This window comes from Oxyura jamaicensis, chromosome 11 (assembly GCF_011077185.1).
Source record: "Oxyura jamaicensis isolate SHBP4307 breed ruddy duck chromosome 11, BPBGC_Ojam_1.0, whole genome shotgun sequence".
NCBI classification, from domain to species: domain Eukaryota; kingdom Metazoa; phylum Chordata; class Aves; order Anseriformes; family Anatidae; genus Oxyura; species Oxyura jamaicensis.
Window position 1 is genome coordinate 6,877,845 of NC_048903.1, and position 16,451 is coordinate 6,894,295.

Genomic DNA, 16,451 nt, shown 5'->3' on the forward strand with positions numbered 1-16,451 from the left:
CTGAATAGTTCTTCAGAGCTTCATGAGAGGTGGGCTTTTCTCTTCGGTGTTTTCAGGTGGGCATCATCCCCTTCAAAGTGGGTTATCAGTTTTTGCGGGGTGCCTCATCACCCAAGAGCAGGAGCCAGTGAGCTGCAGCTGTGCACTTTCTTTCTCAAACCGCGTTCCTTACTTAGGATGAACATCAGCAGGTGTTTCTGAGGAGCTTTCCTAAGCAGGGTTTTAACACTGTCTTTGTCCAGAGAAGAACACTGATTTAGCCTGGTAGCATTCTCTGGAGCAATTCCTTAATTATGGCTACTGTATCACAGTCTGTCACATGAGAGTAAGAGAGGAGTAAGAGACTGGTTGTTATTCATTGTCATGTTTATAGAAGGGCTTATAGCTTATACAGCTCTCACTGGAGATGAACTGATAGCTGTCACTCTGGGGACTGTTTTTACACTAGCTAAAGGTGAGTTGGGGTACATTATTTATTTAGACTTTTACAGGATCCATTGCAAGGGAGGCCCGGAAACTAAAGGTTGTATTCTTAAGAAATATCCATTTAACTTAGTGAGTATATTGTTTGAATGGGGGCAAGGAAACTAGTCCAGAGTGGCTATTTTTTAAAAAAGAGAGATGAACAGAATTTTTCTTTTAAAACCTGAGTGTGGTTAAACGAGAGGAAACGGAAAAATCCGGTAAGCTGATTGCCCTAAAATTAGAGCTGTCCCTCAAAGCTGTGGGCACATTCTCTCTGTGTTAAACTTTTCATGGTCTCCCTGTGAGAGTGCCCCAGAAAGGAATGTACTTGAATCTGCTCAGGAGGAAGAGAACAGAAGTTGCACTTGACTCTGGACTTTGGTGAGTCCGGCAAGGTAAAAGACATACTAAAGATGTGAATGTACGCATGTAATTGTTTGCGTGTTTCTGAATGGTAGAAATGCTAATACTGCTGAGTGCAGCTGGGTTAAAGTATATCAGCACCTTCATGGGATCAGAATACAGAATACTGAGTCACTGCGTAGCAGAGAGAAGTTAAAATCAGTGTCTGGGGTGAGAGGGACAGGCTGACAAGCTCAACTGAGAAGTAAAATGCACTTTTGAGTGTGGGGTAATAAACACCAGTGTAAACGGGTGAGAGGAAATGATGGATTTTCCACTTACAGATTAAGACTGGAAGTCTTTCAGGAAGATGTGTTTTAGTCAAGTATGTTGTGGGGATTGATATAGAAGTAACTGAGTAAAAATCTGATGGGGGAGGTCAGACCAGAATGTCTTATGGCCCCTTCAGCTCTTAAGGTTTTTAAAATGTTAAACGGAAATCTCTCTAAACTAAGGTCTGAATAGCACATCTCTGTGGAGCTGTAAATAGCTCAAGCTCAAGAGCCATTAAAGTTTTAAATGCTTGCATCAACCAATGTTGCGTGCTTGAGGACAGAGGCCTTATAATCCTTGATTGTGTAATGGAGATAGCCAAGCAATGGACATGAACAGCTAAAAAAGACTAATGTGCCATGGATGAAAAGGAAATTCAATGCATATTAAAAAATATCAAATTGTTATAAAAGGTAAGAGTGTCTTCTGGCTTTGGTTCCACAGCTGAGCATTTAAAGCCCTCAAGTAAATCCTGCTTAGGGAACAGGCAGTGAGTCCTTCTTAGTGAACTAGGATGAGGATAAGGATGTTACTGACAAATGGTCACCTTTTCCATCTAAGGCTCTTGTTCAAGCCCTGATAAAATTTGAACAATAAAGGAAAGTAAATAATAAGAACTAGAAGGTAAAAAAAAAAAATAATACCCATAAGAGAAATTTTTATTCTTGTTCTTCCTCTTCCTCCGTTAATGCTCATGTGGGATTTGTATGAGCCTAGGAAATGTAAATGGAAGTGGTCCCCAATTAGTGATAAACACTGCCGCAGAGCTATAAGGTGGAATCGGATAAAGGCCTTTACTGAAATTCCCCAGGATGAAATAATGCCACTATTGTCTGAATAGAAATATTTGTCAAAACTTGTCCTTTGGGGTGATAGTTTGTTAAAACAGAACACCCAAACAGCAATGCTGAACTGTGCTGTTTTAATGTTTTCAGGCAGAATGTTCAGTCAGTAAAAAAAGTTTATTTTAACGTTCTGGATAGAAAAATAAAGCATTTCAGTTTAAGAGATGATATTAAACTAAAATATACATACTTACCCAAACCATAAGTCTTTTTACATTTCATTTCATGAAAACTTGAGGTGCCTTAGGCATTTCTAGTGTCTTGAGATCACCTTCTTACCTGCATAGAACACTTGGTTGCGTCCCAGCTCTGCCTCACAGGTTCGCCGTTTGGCTTGGTTCACAATTGCCACAAGAATTAGTTTAAGACCAGAGCAATTAAGTATTTTTTAATGGTTTATTATCAAATTCTAAATACAAAACAATTCTGACAAATGCTCTCAAAGAGATTAGACAGCTGACCTGCAGTCTGTGCACTGCAGTTGCTTACATAGTTAAGCTATTAGTATTTCTATGAAGATATAGTTTATTAATTCATTGTTATTTTATTGATGGTCAATTGATGTCTTATTAAATGTAAATTAGATATTTGGGAATACTATTGTAATGGGATGAGGCAGGTGAGATTCCCCCAGGATAGCTGGTAATGATGCTTCAAATAATTAATAATTCTAAGCTCATAAATACGTTATTAAGGGTGAAACAAATCCAAAAATTCTAAAATAAGCTATGAAAATATTAAGTGGTGGTAAATAGACACATAATCTGCTGTAAATTCTGTGTGATAATGTATATTTGGCACTAAGGCACATAAGTCAGAATCGTTCATTGCTCCCCAGTCTTTCCAAAACATTTAGTATTTAGGCAGGTATCTTCCTCTTGTATCCCATTACTATGCTGCACCATTCTGTTTGCAGACTTTTGCCTTGCCTGGGAACACTGTTAATTTAATATGCTAAGCTGACCTCAGGGGCACTGAGATGACATGGCGGCAGCAGGCGAGTGCTGCAGTATATCCTGCTGTTAACAGCTGGGGAGACCGTGCACTTTTCTGGACAGTCAGCTGAGAGCTCTTTGGGGAGAAGTGGGGAAGCTGGCTCTTGGAGCACACTGTACGTGTCAGGAAGGATACGTCCTGTCCCTTAGCTATCTTTCCTCTTTTCCACGGAAGACATTTCCCAGGTACTGCTCTTATTTTCTTTAAAGAGTTAGCAACAAGACCATTAGTGTCCCTCATCTGAGAAAAGAAAGAAAGGAGAAAATACACTTCGGTAAGAAAAGAAGGAGTGTAGAGGAGAACATTCTGTTTAAAGTATTTTCTCCTAGGAGAAAATAGGTGATATGGAAGAAATGGTCAGTTGAACAAACTTTTTCAAAATGGCCTTCACTGTTGTTTGCTACCACTGCTCATTTGTTGTTACTTAGCATTCCAGTTCTTGTTTGGGTTTCTTGTTTTTGTTTTGGGATCCCCAGCATCCGTCGAAGGTCTTTAGAGATCCAAAGTAAGTATTCTTTCAGTAAAACCATCAAAGCTATCCCAGCCTGTAAAGACAGACCTAAATCCCAAGGGAGTGTTTAGTATCTGTATTTTCTACTCAGTGGGAATTGCAGAAACTCAGCACTTAAAATACTGCTGGTAGTTATAAGAGTTAAGTCATGTGGCAACTTAATAAATATGAAAAATCTTAGTAACTAAAATTAACTGCCTGATATTGCTGTCAGTGAAATAAGGGATAACCGAATTCTGAAAATTTGGCCCCATGGCTGTAGTGTTCAATTTTTTATTTTTTTATTTTTTAAGAAATGAACAATGAGGTGGCTTACTCACTGGCTTAGACTTTCATCTAAAATTATATTCCAGGTATTTGATGATTATTGAATGGCCGAAGTGTTACAAACTAGAAATTTGGCTTAATACAAGGTGCAGGAAAAAAAAATGCTGCTTTTCTGTTGAAAGACCTTGGTTGCTAGGAAGAGCGTATTCAAGTGTTTGCTTATGTTTTGCTGGGGTTTTTATCAGATAACGCTGTGCCTTTTAAATAACGTTTTCTTAAATAGTGAAGCTCTAACCTAATGAAGAAATTGCAGTAATCACATTTCCTCAAAAACTGAGAATGATGAGCTCTCTGTAATGATAGCACTGTATTTTTCAAACATAAATCTGCTGGCTAATACTTTTTGTTTTGTAATTACAGATTTTGAAATCAGATTCCTGTTGGGGGGGCGGGGGGGCCAAGGAAAATGCTGATCCCTCTCTCTAACAGGGTGGTAAGTACAGAGAAGTCACTTGCATGATTGGCAGCAGCCATAGCAAAACGACATTTTGTTTGGTAATTGGGAGTAGTTAGTCATGTGCATCTGCCAGGAAACCCACAAATACAGAAAGCAGATACAGTTTGAATCAGTCTTAATTTTTTTTCCGTGATGTGCCAGTCTAGCATGGTTTGGTGAAACTGTTGGCAAGTTCCTGTCTATACACAGATGATGCTCTTCTGGGGGGACATCTTAAGCGATTCCTTGGGTAACAAGGTTCCTGTTTCCCCTTCACCTGCTTGCACAGGCATGGCCTGGAAGTTAGGGCCTTCTTCCAGACGCCAGACCTATGCGTCTGCCCTTGGTGTTGTTTGCACACTCCCCAGATTACTTGTGACTCTTGTCAGCATGGTAAGAAACTGTTTGTATGTTCCTCTTACTGCCGTGGATGTCAGAGCACTGTGAAAGATGAACAAATGGTTTGTCAGATCTCTGCTACTTTCCAATTTAGGAATAAGAGAAGTCTTGAGGCTGGTTTCACACTTGGGGCTTGTCTTTTTGCTGTCAAATAAATATTTCTTGTCCTGAAAGAAAATAAGATAAAAATAAGTTCAAACACAGCTCCTTTTTCTGCAGCCTTTTTGCAGACAAAGGTGTTATAATTGAGAGAATGTATCTGTCTGTGTAAGAACGGAAGGATTCTAATAGGCATTTAAGCTGTTTGGAGCCCTATGTACTTCTGGTGTGTGTGCATAAAACTGGGTACATGGAAGGTAGTACGTATCCTGCAGTCTTCAGGGGCACCTGGAAATTTGTGATTCTGCATTTGCCTTTGTCTCATTTTCTGCTACTGTTGCTGCATATCCTTATTCGAAGTTACAAATGCTGAGGTGAAGTAGAGGATAACATAGTAATTGGTAATCAAAATGAAAGAGGAAACAAAAGCAAAGGCCAATAATGCAAGGCAATCATTAACTGCCAAATATAGTTTGTCAAAGGTGTTCCTTCTAAATTAGATGGTGGCAGCATTTTACCAGATCAATATTCCCTTTGTGACTCTAGTGCAGTCTTGGTAGTTTTTGGCTAACAAATATGAAGAATTGTGGTATGTCCTATGTTTCAATTACAAAACCAAAAATTTGGTGAATTAGTAACCCTTAAGTGTGGTCAGAAACCCCTGTAAGACTGGGATTGATTGTGTCCAAGGTTTGGAACTGTTGTGCATCAGAGCTATTGCTTGGTTATGAAGCTAGCCTTGTAGAGCTGTCACAACCAGAAGAGCAAAGCTCAACAGCAAACTGAGCTTGGTAGTAAATATTACAGCTCAAGGAACGCATGCCCCAGTGCTTGGTGATGTTAGTGGGAAAACATCTATTGACTTCATTTGGAGTTTGAGCTGCCTGTGAAACTAAGTACATTAAGTATTTAACCCAGGTGTTCTTGCCCATCTTTTTCTGCACATCTTACCTAGCCTCATTCATTTAATTAACAGCATAATGTGTCCTTGCTGCAACTTAACACTATAATATATTCTAATTCAATTTTACTGTGGTGCAGCTGTATTTCCAATGCTGTGTTTTCTTTCAAAATAGAAGGTAGGAATTGAGAAATTCGATGTCATGCAATAGAGTGGCAACCTTCTAATCGGTAATAGTATTTCAGTTACATTTTCAGAGGAGGAACACTAATCTAGGTATTTGCTGTATCATAGTAACCTGTTGACAAAAGCAAACATCTCTTTGTTTCTTAACTGGCTTTCGTTAGTGCAATAGGAGTCCCAGACTTACTCATCTGTGGAGATGAATAAGCAACCTTTAAGAAAATTGTCCCAGGTCCAAAGAAACCCAGGCCCTGTGTTCTTTGGCCTAGAACCCAGGCATCTGGAGTCATAGCCAGCACAACTTACCTTTTGAGACCAGCCTAAGTGCACCTCTTTAATAGCTCCTTGAAGGAAAGAGTCTTATGTATGCACACACACACCTATGCGTCTGCTAACTCCACACCTTGCTGAACGCAGACCTGTGGTAGGAAGGTGCATCACAGCTGTATTCTTCAGACAAATACGCAAATTTTTGCTGCAACAGTTGAATATAACCTGACAATTATTCTCTTCAGTGTCTTGGGTTAATTCTATCTCTGGTTGAGTTTAGAATCCCCAAATGGTTATGTTATAGGTAAAAGATATCTGATAATTTAATAGGTCTTTTATGTTTTTTTTTGTTGTTGTTGTTTGTTTGTTTGTTTTTTGTTTTGTTTTGTGGTTTTTTTTGTTTTGTTTGTTTTTTTGTTTTTCTTTAAAGCTATATTAATGTCATTTCTTAGGTGTCATTGCCTCTTCTTCAGTCCATTGTGAATCATGCGCACACAGCAGAGAAATAACAGAACCCACCGCAGCCCATGAACGGTAAGAAATTTCAGCTGGATGACTGCGTAAGGGGTTTGCAAGACTGCCAGTAATTTTTTATATTCAGAGTTAAATAGAGCAATAAGATGGAATTTAAGCTTTAGTGCGATGGATTGAGGCTCTTCAGTCAATCAAATTATAGTTCAATCAGTTCATTTTAATCACTTCTCTGGAGAGAAGTAAACCCCTATGTTGAAGAATATGCAGCAATTTTATTGATGGAAAGTTTAATTGTTTCATTTTTCCTTACCGTCTGTAACACACTAGACTTTTAATCAGTGGGAACTGAAGTTATAATGAAGTAAAGTCCACTTTCCACAGTTCACAACTAGCTGAAAATAATTGGGTTGAGACTCCCATCCAGACAGTGTAATGCCTCTGGCATTTTCCTGAAAACTACACTTAATTGCTTTGCTGATGTTGTTAAGTGGTCCTGAGGGGGATGAAGTAGTAAAGCTGCCCACATATGCAGAGAAACAATACACAAAAAAAATGTCTTACAAGGTCCTTAAAGCAGGACCAACTGGTGACTAAAAGAAAATATATGGCTTTTTTTTTTTTCCTCCCTTCTCTATACCAGAGAGAGCACACAGAGAGGCTGATAAAATAAACCAGGGAAATTCTATAAACACTAACAGTATTTTTATTTAAAGACAGAAAGCTTGGGACTTCAAGTATAGAACATGTCAACTCTTGCAATCAAACCTGCAACTCACTTGGCATTTTTACACTGAATGCCAGTTAGCGTGCTGCCTATCTTCAGCACCTTGAGTTGAGCAACAGATGTATTTTTGTCCCTACAGAGGGAAGACAGCTTGCTCGCTGTGCTCCAAAGTGGCAGGATGTGAGCCAGCTATGAGCTGAAAGCCTTGTCTGGGCATCAGTGGGACCAGCAAGTGTACTGCATTAGGCGCTAAAAATGGCCAGAGAAGGAATAACGCTTTGGAATTGTTCCTTATTTAGTACAGTCACAGGGAAACCCTCCTCAGCTGATTAGTATTTGAGGCCTAAAATGATGAGTGATCTGCTAGACTCAAGCACATTCAGATGGAGAGATAGTTATTTAATAAAGTACTAATTCAGGTCATATGACTCAGGTAGTGGGAGAAGGGAGGCCAACGGGGCAAACATAGCTTCACACAGATTTTTTTTGTTGTTGTTTATTTACATATGTGGGTACAGCAAAATCTCTGACAAAGCCTGGCCTTCCTCAAGGTTGGATCTGTGTAAAGTTCAGTATGGCCTTTGTTTATTGTATTCTTGCTTTCACAGGCTCTGAGCTGAATAATTGCCCCACAAGAATATAGGCGAAGTTTAGGCACTGAATTCTAAAGCAAAAATCTTAATAACCTCCGTTAACGTCACATCTGAGCCGTTGGGGGGATCCCACAAGAACCTCCTTGACTCTCAGGTTAGTACCTTAGATTTTGGCCAGCAAAGCTCCCCAGGCACCTGAAGTGATGTTTTTTTTTCCCTTAAAGTATGCTCAAGTCTTTACAGAGCTTGAGTACCTCGGCATCTAACCCTGTACTGGCCTGACCAAGCCCCATAATAGGCTTTAATGCCCAGTTCTCCTATGGCAAAGCAGTAACCTCCCATACACCGGCACCGCTAGCCATATGCCAAGGAACTTGAGCTGTTGGTTTTGAGACTAGCACTGGGAATAGCCCATTTGTGTCTAATTTAATCTGTTTGCCTGCCTCTGGGAGGACAGCTCAGCAGCAGCAGTGGCCATGCTCTGTTGTTCTTGGGGTCCCTTTGTGAGACAAGTAACGTGGTATGGAACAGTTGCAGCAAATAAGGCCTATGTTTGGAAAAGCTGGGAGAATCTGGTTTTCGTAATCTGATTCTGAAGGATTGCAGAAACCCAGAAAATCTTCACTGCAGAGGAAAAGAACCTGAAGTGTGGCAGGCTGAAATGTGCTGGGCTGTTTTAGCTACTCTTCCCTGAGCCGTCTTCAGGAGACAGGTTACGGTCCCAGAAGGGGTAATGTGTCCCACTGCCGTAATGTAATACTGTACGGCAGAGGTGGCAAGCTGGCTCTCACTTGTAAGCAGATGTGCTTGGATTCCTGGGTCTAAATAGAAATAAGAGGGCCTGAACGCTTTGACACACTTTCACCTGATTTGGCATCCTGTATGATTACAGCGTGGCACATCCTCCAGAGGAAATCCACAATACACCTTCCTGTACAGGCACAAATCTGACTGTTTGTCTGATAAACTGTTCGCATGGAAAGACGCGATTTGCATGGTTGTCATCAAAGCCAGTGTGTGTGTTCATTAGTGGAAGCATGTCAGATAGCGTATGTCAGTAAGATGCCTTTGATATGTTGGTGTCTGGATAATTTTTTTGACCAGCTGAATGGCATATGTGTAAATGTAAACATCTGTTCTGTATTTGTACTGTCCTCTCTGTATTCTCTGTTTTCCCTTGGCTAAGAGTTTGATTGAAACCCAGGAAAAAATTGAGATTCATCCCATTTTTAAAGAAACACAGCTCTTGTATTATTTCAGCGTGTGACCAGTATGTTTGTTTTCCTTTTGGGGAAGGCATTTAAAAGAGGATTTTTCTTTTCCATAACCAAAACAAACTCGGTTTCCAGTCAAAATAAAGGAATTGATGTGGCTCTAAGTGTGGTAACTGAAAAGAATGTTGTACCTGTAAGAGGGGTGAGTTCCGTAGTAATGACAGTATAATGGTTTTATCCAGAAAGTTTTCTGATGCAGTTAAATAACTTGCAGTGTAATTAATGACTTAATAAAGGAATGAAATAATATGTTTGTTAGTCTATTTATTATACATGGGTGTAACTGAAAAACCAGTAACACAACAAAGGGATCTGAAAAACATTATTACAACTCATCGATCAAATGAGCCACTGGAGCACTGTTCATGATTTTATAACCAGCCTAAAAAGCACAATTTGGTCTGAAGTAATGAACAATATCTTACTATTACAGCAAAATGACACGAGAAATTAGAAACCAACTGGGAATACCTGGAGAATACACAGCTGAGTGTCTAATGCTAAAGTACAGGAGGACCTTCAGAAACACTGCTAAGTGAGTGACTGTGTTGACTGACTATGAACTTACCAGCATGATGGCAGGAAGAGGCTCTTCAAAGAACCAACCACAACAGAAAGTTGTGTACTGACAGCATTACAAGCGTTTCCTTAGTAAATGCTTTGTTCAAGCATGTGATCGTGCTCTCGTGAGTGCCCCATGAATACTGTTTTCTACCGTTTGATAGCAGTGAATAACAAATGTCAACTCTTGGTGGACTTCGGCAGTCTGGTCTTTATATATTTCTTGTATATGTTGGCCAATGCCTAAAATAAAGTAAAAAACAAACAAAAAAAACCACTGTCCCATATAGTTTGAGAAAATTAAATCTATCATAAAAAAGAACACCCAAAGCTTCATATCATAGTCATCATAGCAACACAGAATCAGAGCATTTCAGAGCCATAGCTTAAAAACAAAACAATAAACAAAGCCAACAAACAACAACAAAGAACACACTAGAAGCTGAATAGTATTGGTGCCACTAACTAGTTGTTTTTCAGTTTAAAATAATAATAATTATAATAAAGCCCAAGCTGAGTTACTGCAATGGCAAAACCTTATAAACCTTATTCCTGGGCACCAGGAGGAGGCCAGCCAGGCCGAGGTGCCTCGGAATCAGTGCCATCTTGTGGCTCTTCGTGATATTAAAAAAAAAATGTAAATACCAAAACCCACACCTCTGCTACAATAACTGCGGATGTTCTTAGGATCAACCAAAGTTAAAAACAAACTGCATGTGGTAAATGATTTAAAACGTAGTAAGGCTATGTAAATTCGACCATAACTGCTGCAGTTGAGCATGGAGCAGCTCACACCACCTGAATGATTAATGAGGCAAATGCCTACCAATTATGGATCGCTGAAGGTGCACAGTGAGCTGCATGTAATTATAAATCCTAACAACAGATGGAAAATTTTGCAGCATCAAAACCCTGCTCCTTATTAGCCATGTCCTATTCTGTGCAAGGGCAGCAGTCAGAGAGTGCGGCTGCCGTGCTGGGGCATGGCTGTACCATGCGTTCAGAGGGCGACTGCTTCAGCCGGGGCCAGGGTGTTACCTCCACCGTGGGGCTGCCGGGGTGCTGCAGGCAGTGAAAAGCCAGCACCCCTTCCCTGCTCCCTGGGAGCTGCAGAGCAGGTGCTGGCTGCCTTTACTATAGCAGTGTGCTGCTGAGCTACATGAACTTGGGTGTCAAGGTGAGTTGTGCTTTAAATACACAAACAAAAAACACCCCAAAAGCACCAACCAAAAGGAAAGCCTGTGAGAACAGCTTTAGCTTGCTTTTTAAAGTTAACTTGCTTCTGCATTACTTACACAATGTCAAACACTTCACATCTGAGATGCTCGTTCCTGGCATCAGCCTTAGCTGGGGCCCAAAGAAGCAGCTGCTATTGCTGACTCAAAAAAAAGAAAAAAAAAAAAAAGGCAAGAAACAAAGCAAACTAAACACAGATGAAATTTAACAACCCATCCTCCTCGCCCCACAAATCCACCCAAGAAGCTGAAAAGCACCTATAGTCTTTGTGTCATCATTTTCTCCCTCTCTCTCTCAAGATACTAAAATTTAAGTAAATATATAATAATATAGTATTAGTATACTAATAATAGAATTAGTATACTCATAATGTTAGTATAGTATACAATACATATTTCATGCACAGCATATAATATAAATTATAAATATAGCGTATACATATAAAGTATGGAACATATATATGTAATATAACTATATAAAACTGTATATAAAGTATAAGTAATAGGAACACATACATTAAAATGTAAAGACATCAAATATGTATATATATCATCCATAATACAATTACAATAAATATATACCCTAAACATAAACATAGGTAATTATAGGTAATATAATTATATCGTAATATAATGATTGTTATGAACACTATATAATTTTTATTATATGTTCAATTCATAATTATGAATATTAATAATAATTATAACACATGTTGTATTTTATAAAATAATGATATTGTGTAACAATTACCTATATAGAATCAGTGACTCCTGCAGTGGCAGAAGAGGCCACGTTTTGTTCCTAGCAGTGTAACACTGATTGCATAAAAAGGAAGGCAATAGTTACACGGACAAGATTTAAGAGCGATCTTTGAGGCACAGTGAGTCGTTTGCCAGGCTAGCTGTTACACAAGGCAGACATTACTTCTTCACACCCAAAAGATGCTGAAGGAAAGTAGACAGAGCCCTGCATGCTTGCAGGTGACACAATGGCTCACCAATACCTTTAATTCATCCATGTCTCATTATTAGCTTCAGGCTGCTCAAGTGAGCCAGACATTTCCCGCAAAGGCATTTTGGGAGCATGTATTGTTTAGTGACAAAGTTAGCATCTTATTTCTGCTTTCCCCTGATGCCACTTCCATCAAGTAAGGCCTTTTTTTTTTTTTTTTTTTTTTTTTTTTTTTTTTTTTTTCCTTTTCTCTTTCAATGACCCTTAAATTCTTGTAGTTTAGGTTTTTGGGATTAAAATCATACGTATTTATATTTAATTTTTTATTTTAAGGAATATGCCATATTTTTAGCAACCATTCTGAAAAGGAACTCAGCCTCATGCTACACAGTTTATTGCATGGCTCAAGCCTTCTGATGACTTTTGACATTCATCTAATATAATTTTAATATTAATTTAAACTTAGGTACAATTACCAAGCATGGTTTAACAACCATGAGTTTGTTTTATGCTTATTGCTAGGCACTGACACGTCACAATCTCTCTGTAGATGGTAGAAAGGCTGTGATTTCAGACATCCAAAATTTTCCATATGTACAAGGATTAAAACTAAATTAGAAACTGATTTTTCCATGTTGGTTTGATTATATATATATATATATTTTTTTTTTTTTTAAAAAAAAAAGAAGTGCATTATATGCATTGTCCTTACCTATTTCTGTTTGCTACACAGATGACTGTAGGATTCACTCCAACTTGAATGATGCACTTTTTAAGTTATGTTGTTGTTCTAAATTAGGCAAACAGAGCTTTTATCTAATGTTAGGGTAAACTGCACTATTAATCTCAAAGTGATCTTACAAATAGTTATAAGCCAATATTAAAATTAAAATGTAATTAATTGCCATTGCATTTTTTTCAAGAAAGATGAAAGCAAATAGTATTTCTTTCAGATGTCTCTAATTTTCAGTACTTCACATAGACTTCTGTATGTTTGCTAAACTTCCACTGTAAATCTCTAAGCTATCTAACTACTGACATTCTCCAAAAGAAATCTGCTTTTCTTTTGATTAAGAATTAGTTATTCTCACCATAGCCTTTTTCATCATGTAATGTGTACCCTACAACAACCTCTGAAGGAATGGAAGCAGAAAATACTGCATCTGCCATTGAGAGGTAACATTTGAAACCAGCTCCAGATTTCAATTTCAGAATACCTGAATATTAGTGTTCTCAGCACTCTCCTTCAATTTTCAAAAATACAACGCAGATAGTAGCTCACATTTCAAAGCATGCAGGGGGCTCTCATTTTAGAGTTTGGGCTCCAACTTTTGGCGAGATCTTGGTTTTGTAACCTCCGAAAACATAAGGCAGTCAAAAATAATACTCCGGCTTGTCTCTCCTCATGGAATGTTTGCTCCCATTTCTTCCCTTTATTTAGCTGGTCACAGGTCCTGTTTTGCCTATAGGATTCATTACTGTGATATAGCTCCTTATATTAGTCTAGGTTTTCAAGTTAGCCCGTGGAGAGATTGTATTTCTACTTTGTAATGATTTTACCATTGGAGAAGTTCATCTAGAAAGATGCCTGGAAAACAATGAAGCCACTAGGGGAATTCTTTTCTTCTTGAAGAATCTATCACTCCACGGTAGAAGAATCGGAGGGATATGTTAAGCTTGCTACATCCTCTATCAATCTTTTGTTTGATTATCACTTTATCAAGTTGCTTGCACTGTGAGAGATTAAAACAGTTAGGTGAGTGCAAAGCACGGAGTTACCGAGCACTCTGAATATAAGTCAGACATCAAACTAGTTTTTGAAGTGCAGAACTACTGAGCTTTCACTTTGTCACACAAGCAGATGTTGCTGAAGGCAAGGAGGAACGGAGCGATGCATTTTTTTTAACTTGGCTGCTGAAGCGTACGCTACCTGAAGAACCAGGCACTGTGCAGCTACTGGTTAGAAGCCTTTCAAACCTGCCTTCTGCCTAAGGGCTATCAGATGTGCAGCTGAGGTGAAGAGAGAGATTTTTCCATTGTCAATCTCCGTAACTTGAGGACATGCTGCTCACTGCAGTAAGTAAATGGTTGGGCTGCTTTAGATCAGGAGAGAGCTTTATTAATTTAGGAGTCTGACAATATTATTCTTTTCTTTTGCTCTACTTTAAGGACAGTTCTGCCCAGTGTGGGAATGAGCTGCTAATGAGCAGAGATGAAATATCTCATCTAGGGATCCTGGATTGTTATTCAAAATCAGGGTGCAGGTTAATTTAGTCTGAAAGATCCAGCCAAAATGTCTGCCATAGATATTGCTTTCTGGTAACTGTGGCCTGCTGTATGTTACAGCTACCTTTTAATATTGATGGGAGTTTGTCCACAAGAGAATTCTGGAGTCTGGTAACTTTCCAATCCCATTACCTGGCTCTCCACCTACTCTCCAGAGTCCAAGATGCATCCAGAAAATAACTTTCTAGGCCCAACGAACTGGACAGGTCTCTAGGTAACCACTCTCATGCCTCCCACTGCTCAAGTAAAAAGTGCTTCACGTTCTTACTTGAACCAATATTTAAGAAAATAGAATACTACTCTTAATAGATAGGAAATTAATTTATAGGCTTGTGGTATGTGATGCCAAGGGTTACAAGGAGAGTCAGGAGAACTGCACCCACCTCTCACAAACGTAGTAAGTCATGCATCATTCCCTATAGATACTCTTTGTTCTTTGCATGCATCATGCCAACCTCCACTGGCATTACGAGTAGCTCTTTAGCATTTAGTTTGCCCAAAATATGGTGCTGCAAAATTATTCTTGTGGGCCTCACAGAGCGATGGAGGTTGGGGAATACTGGGGGCACATTTTCATCCATCTAGCTGCCATTACCCCATAGATCCTGCGTGTAACTGGAGGAGCAAACAAGGTTGGCACGTGTGAAGGAGAGCAGGTTTTGGAGGGCCAACTACTGGCAAAGCCACAGTTACAGAAGTGAGAGTTCACTGAGGAAAGTTCATTTGAAAACAGATCCTACGTAAGGATCAATAGGGTACCAACATAAAGAGATGAACCTCAGAGTAGAAACTCTTCTCTGAAGAAATGTGAACCCTAAAAATATTTTCTCATTAACAACTACTGTCCACAGTGCTTTTAAGCACAGTAGGGTATGCCTACTTGCAAAACAACTGCACTATCTTGTTAAGAGTTTTTAGGTTACAAACAAAACAAATAAATAAATATCAGAAATTGGAATTATATATAACAATATCCCCCCCCCCCCAGTTTATCATAGTCACACATTTTCCTGTAATGTGAACCATTAGTGACCCCATGGTCAATTATTAACAAAATCTCACAGAAAACCCTATTAAATAGGGCAAAACATGAAAATCTCAAGAAATAAAAGTATCTGATTTCCAAACAGAATGCCTGTTTAAGACCAAACCTCATTAGGGAGAAGTCCTCCAGGCAAACATCCTCTCATTATTTATTGTCATGGTTTACTGCAGATTCCTCAGTGTAATTCACAACTGGCTTTTAAATAAATATCTCTGTATGGTAAATGTGATATTCCTATATCGAAGCAGCAGGGTTAGCTGAAAACCGAACAAGACCAAAATTTCACATTTCAGAGAGTCATAAACAGTTTAGAGCCTGACAATAATGCAGTGACAGGAAGCAGAAATATGACTGACAACATATGGCTGAAAAGTGAGATAGCAGTTGTTGTACAACATGATAATGAAACAGGCAGCAAAGCAAAAGCAATTAGCAAGCAAGTGATGATAATGAAGAGTTATTTATGGTGAGGAACTTCTCTATAGTGGGAGAATGGTTCTGTGTTATGATCAACGTTGAAGGCATGAAAGCCCTGCATTTAAGGCTTTCCTTCCCATCCTTGGTCCTGAATTCTAGAAGGTCAGCTGGGCTCAAGGGTCTCAAACGTTTTGAGGCACTCTGATGTCCTGGTGAATTTGGTCTAAGTCACTTAAAGCTCAGTAGCTCATGTGGAAATCAGGAATACTGATCCTTCTCTTTCTCATAGGGGGTACTGTGAAGGAGAGTGTGCTAGTGACGGGTCATGATGTATTGGATGGCTTTGCCACTGATCTTTTCAAGGGGATGAAAGCCTGGCGGATTTCCCTTACAAATTTTATCACATCAAAGGGTTAACTAACGGTTATGCCTCAGATGAAAAGAGCCTGACCGTGATTTCCATTTCTCATTGCAATAAAATGCTGAGAACTGTTAAAGAAGCCCAGAGTACCTCAGAAATTTGCATCTCTGATTAGAACAGGGTGAAGTTCTCCTCAAGGAGAAAGTCCTCTGGTGTGATCCATTTTTCCCCTGCAGCTAAAAATTCTTGGGCTGATTCAGCATCTGGGCTGATGAGCTGGCCCCTGGAAGCACTCACCCTCATTGCTCTTGAGGAAGCTGGAGGGGCAGCGCAGCGGAAAGTTTCTCTCCTCGCCAGAGGACAGGCACGCAGACCAGGGCTTGCCAGGGCAACGTCTCCTGAATCCCTTCCTTGGCATAGTG

The 16,451-nt window shown here is 39.3% G+C and overlaps 1 long non-coding RNA gene across 1 annotated transcript; it reads left to right on the forward strand.

Moving 5' to 3' along the window:
- Positions 1-4,257: 4,257 nt before the first annotated feature.
- Positions 4,258-9,421, forward strand: LOC118172706. The gene is made up of 3 exons (XR_004753829.1): positions 4,258-4,648; positions 6,560-6,641; positions 7,914-9,421. It is a non-coding gene; the product is annotated as an uncharacterized LOC118172706 (long non-coding RNA).
- The last annotated feature ends 7,030 nt before the right edge of the window (positions 9,422-16,451 follow it).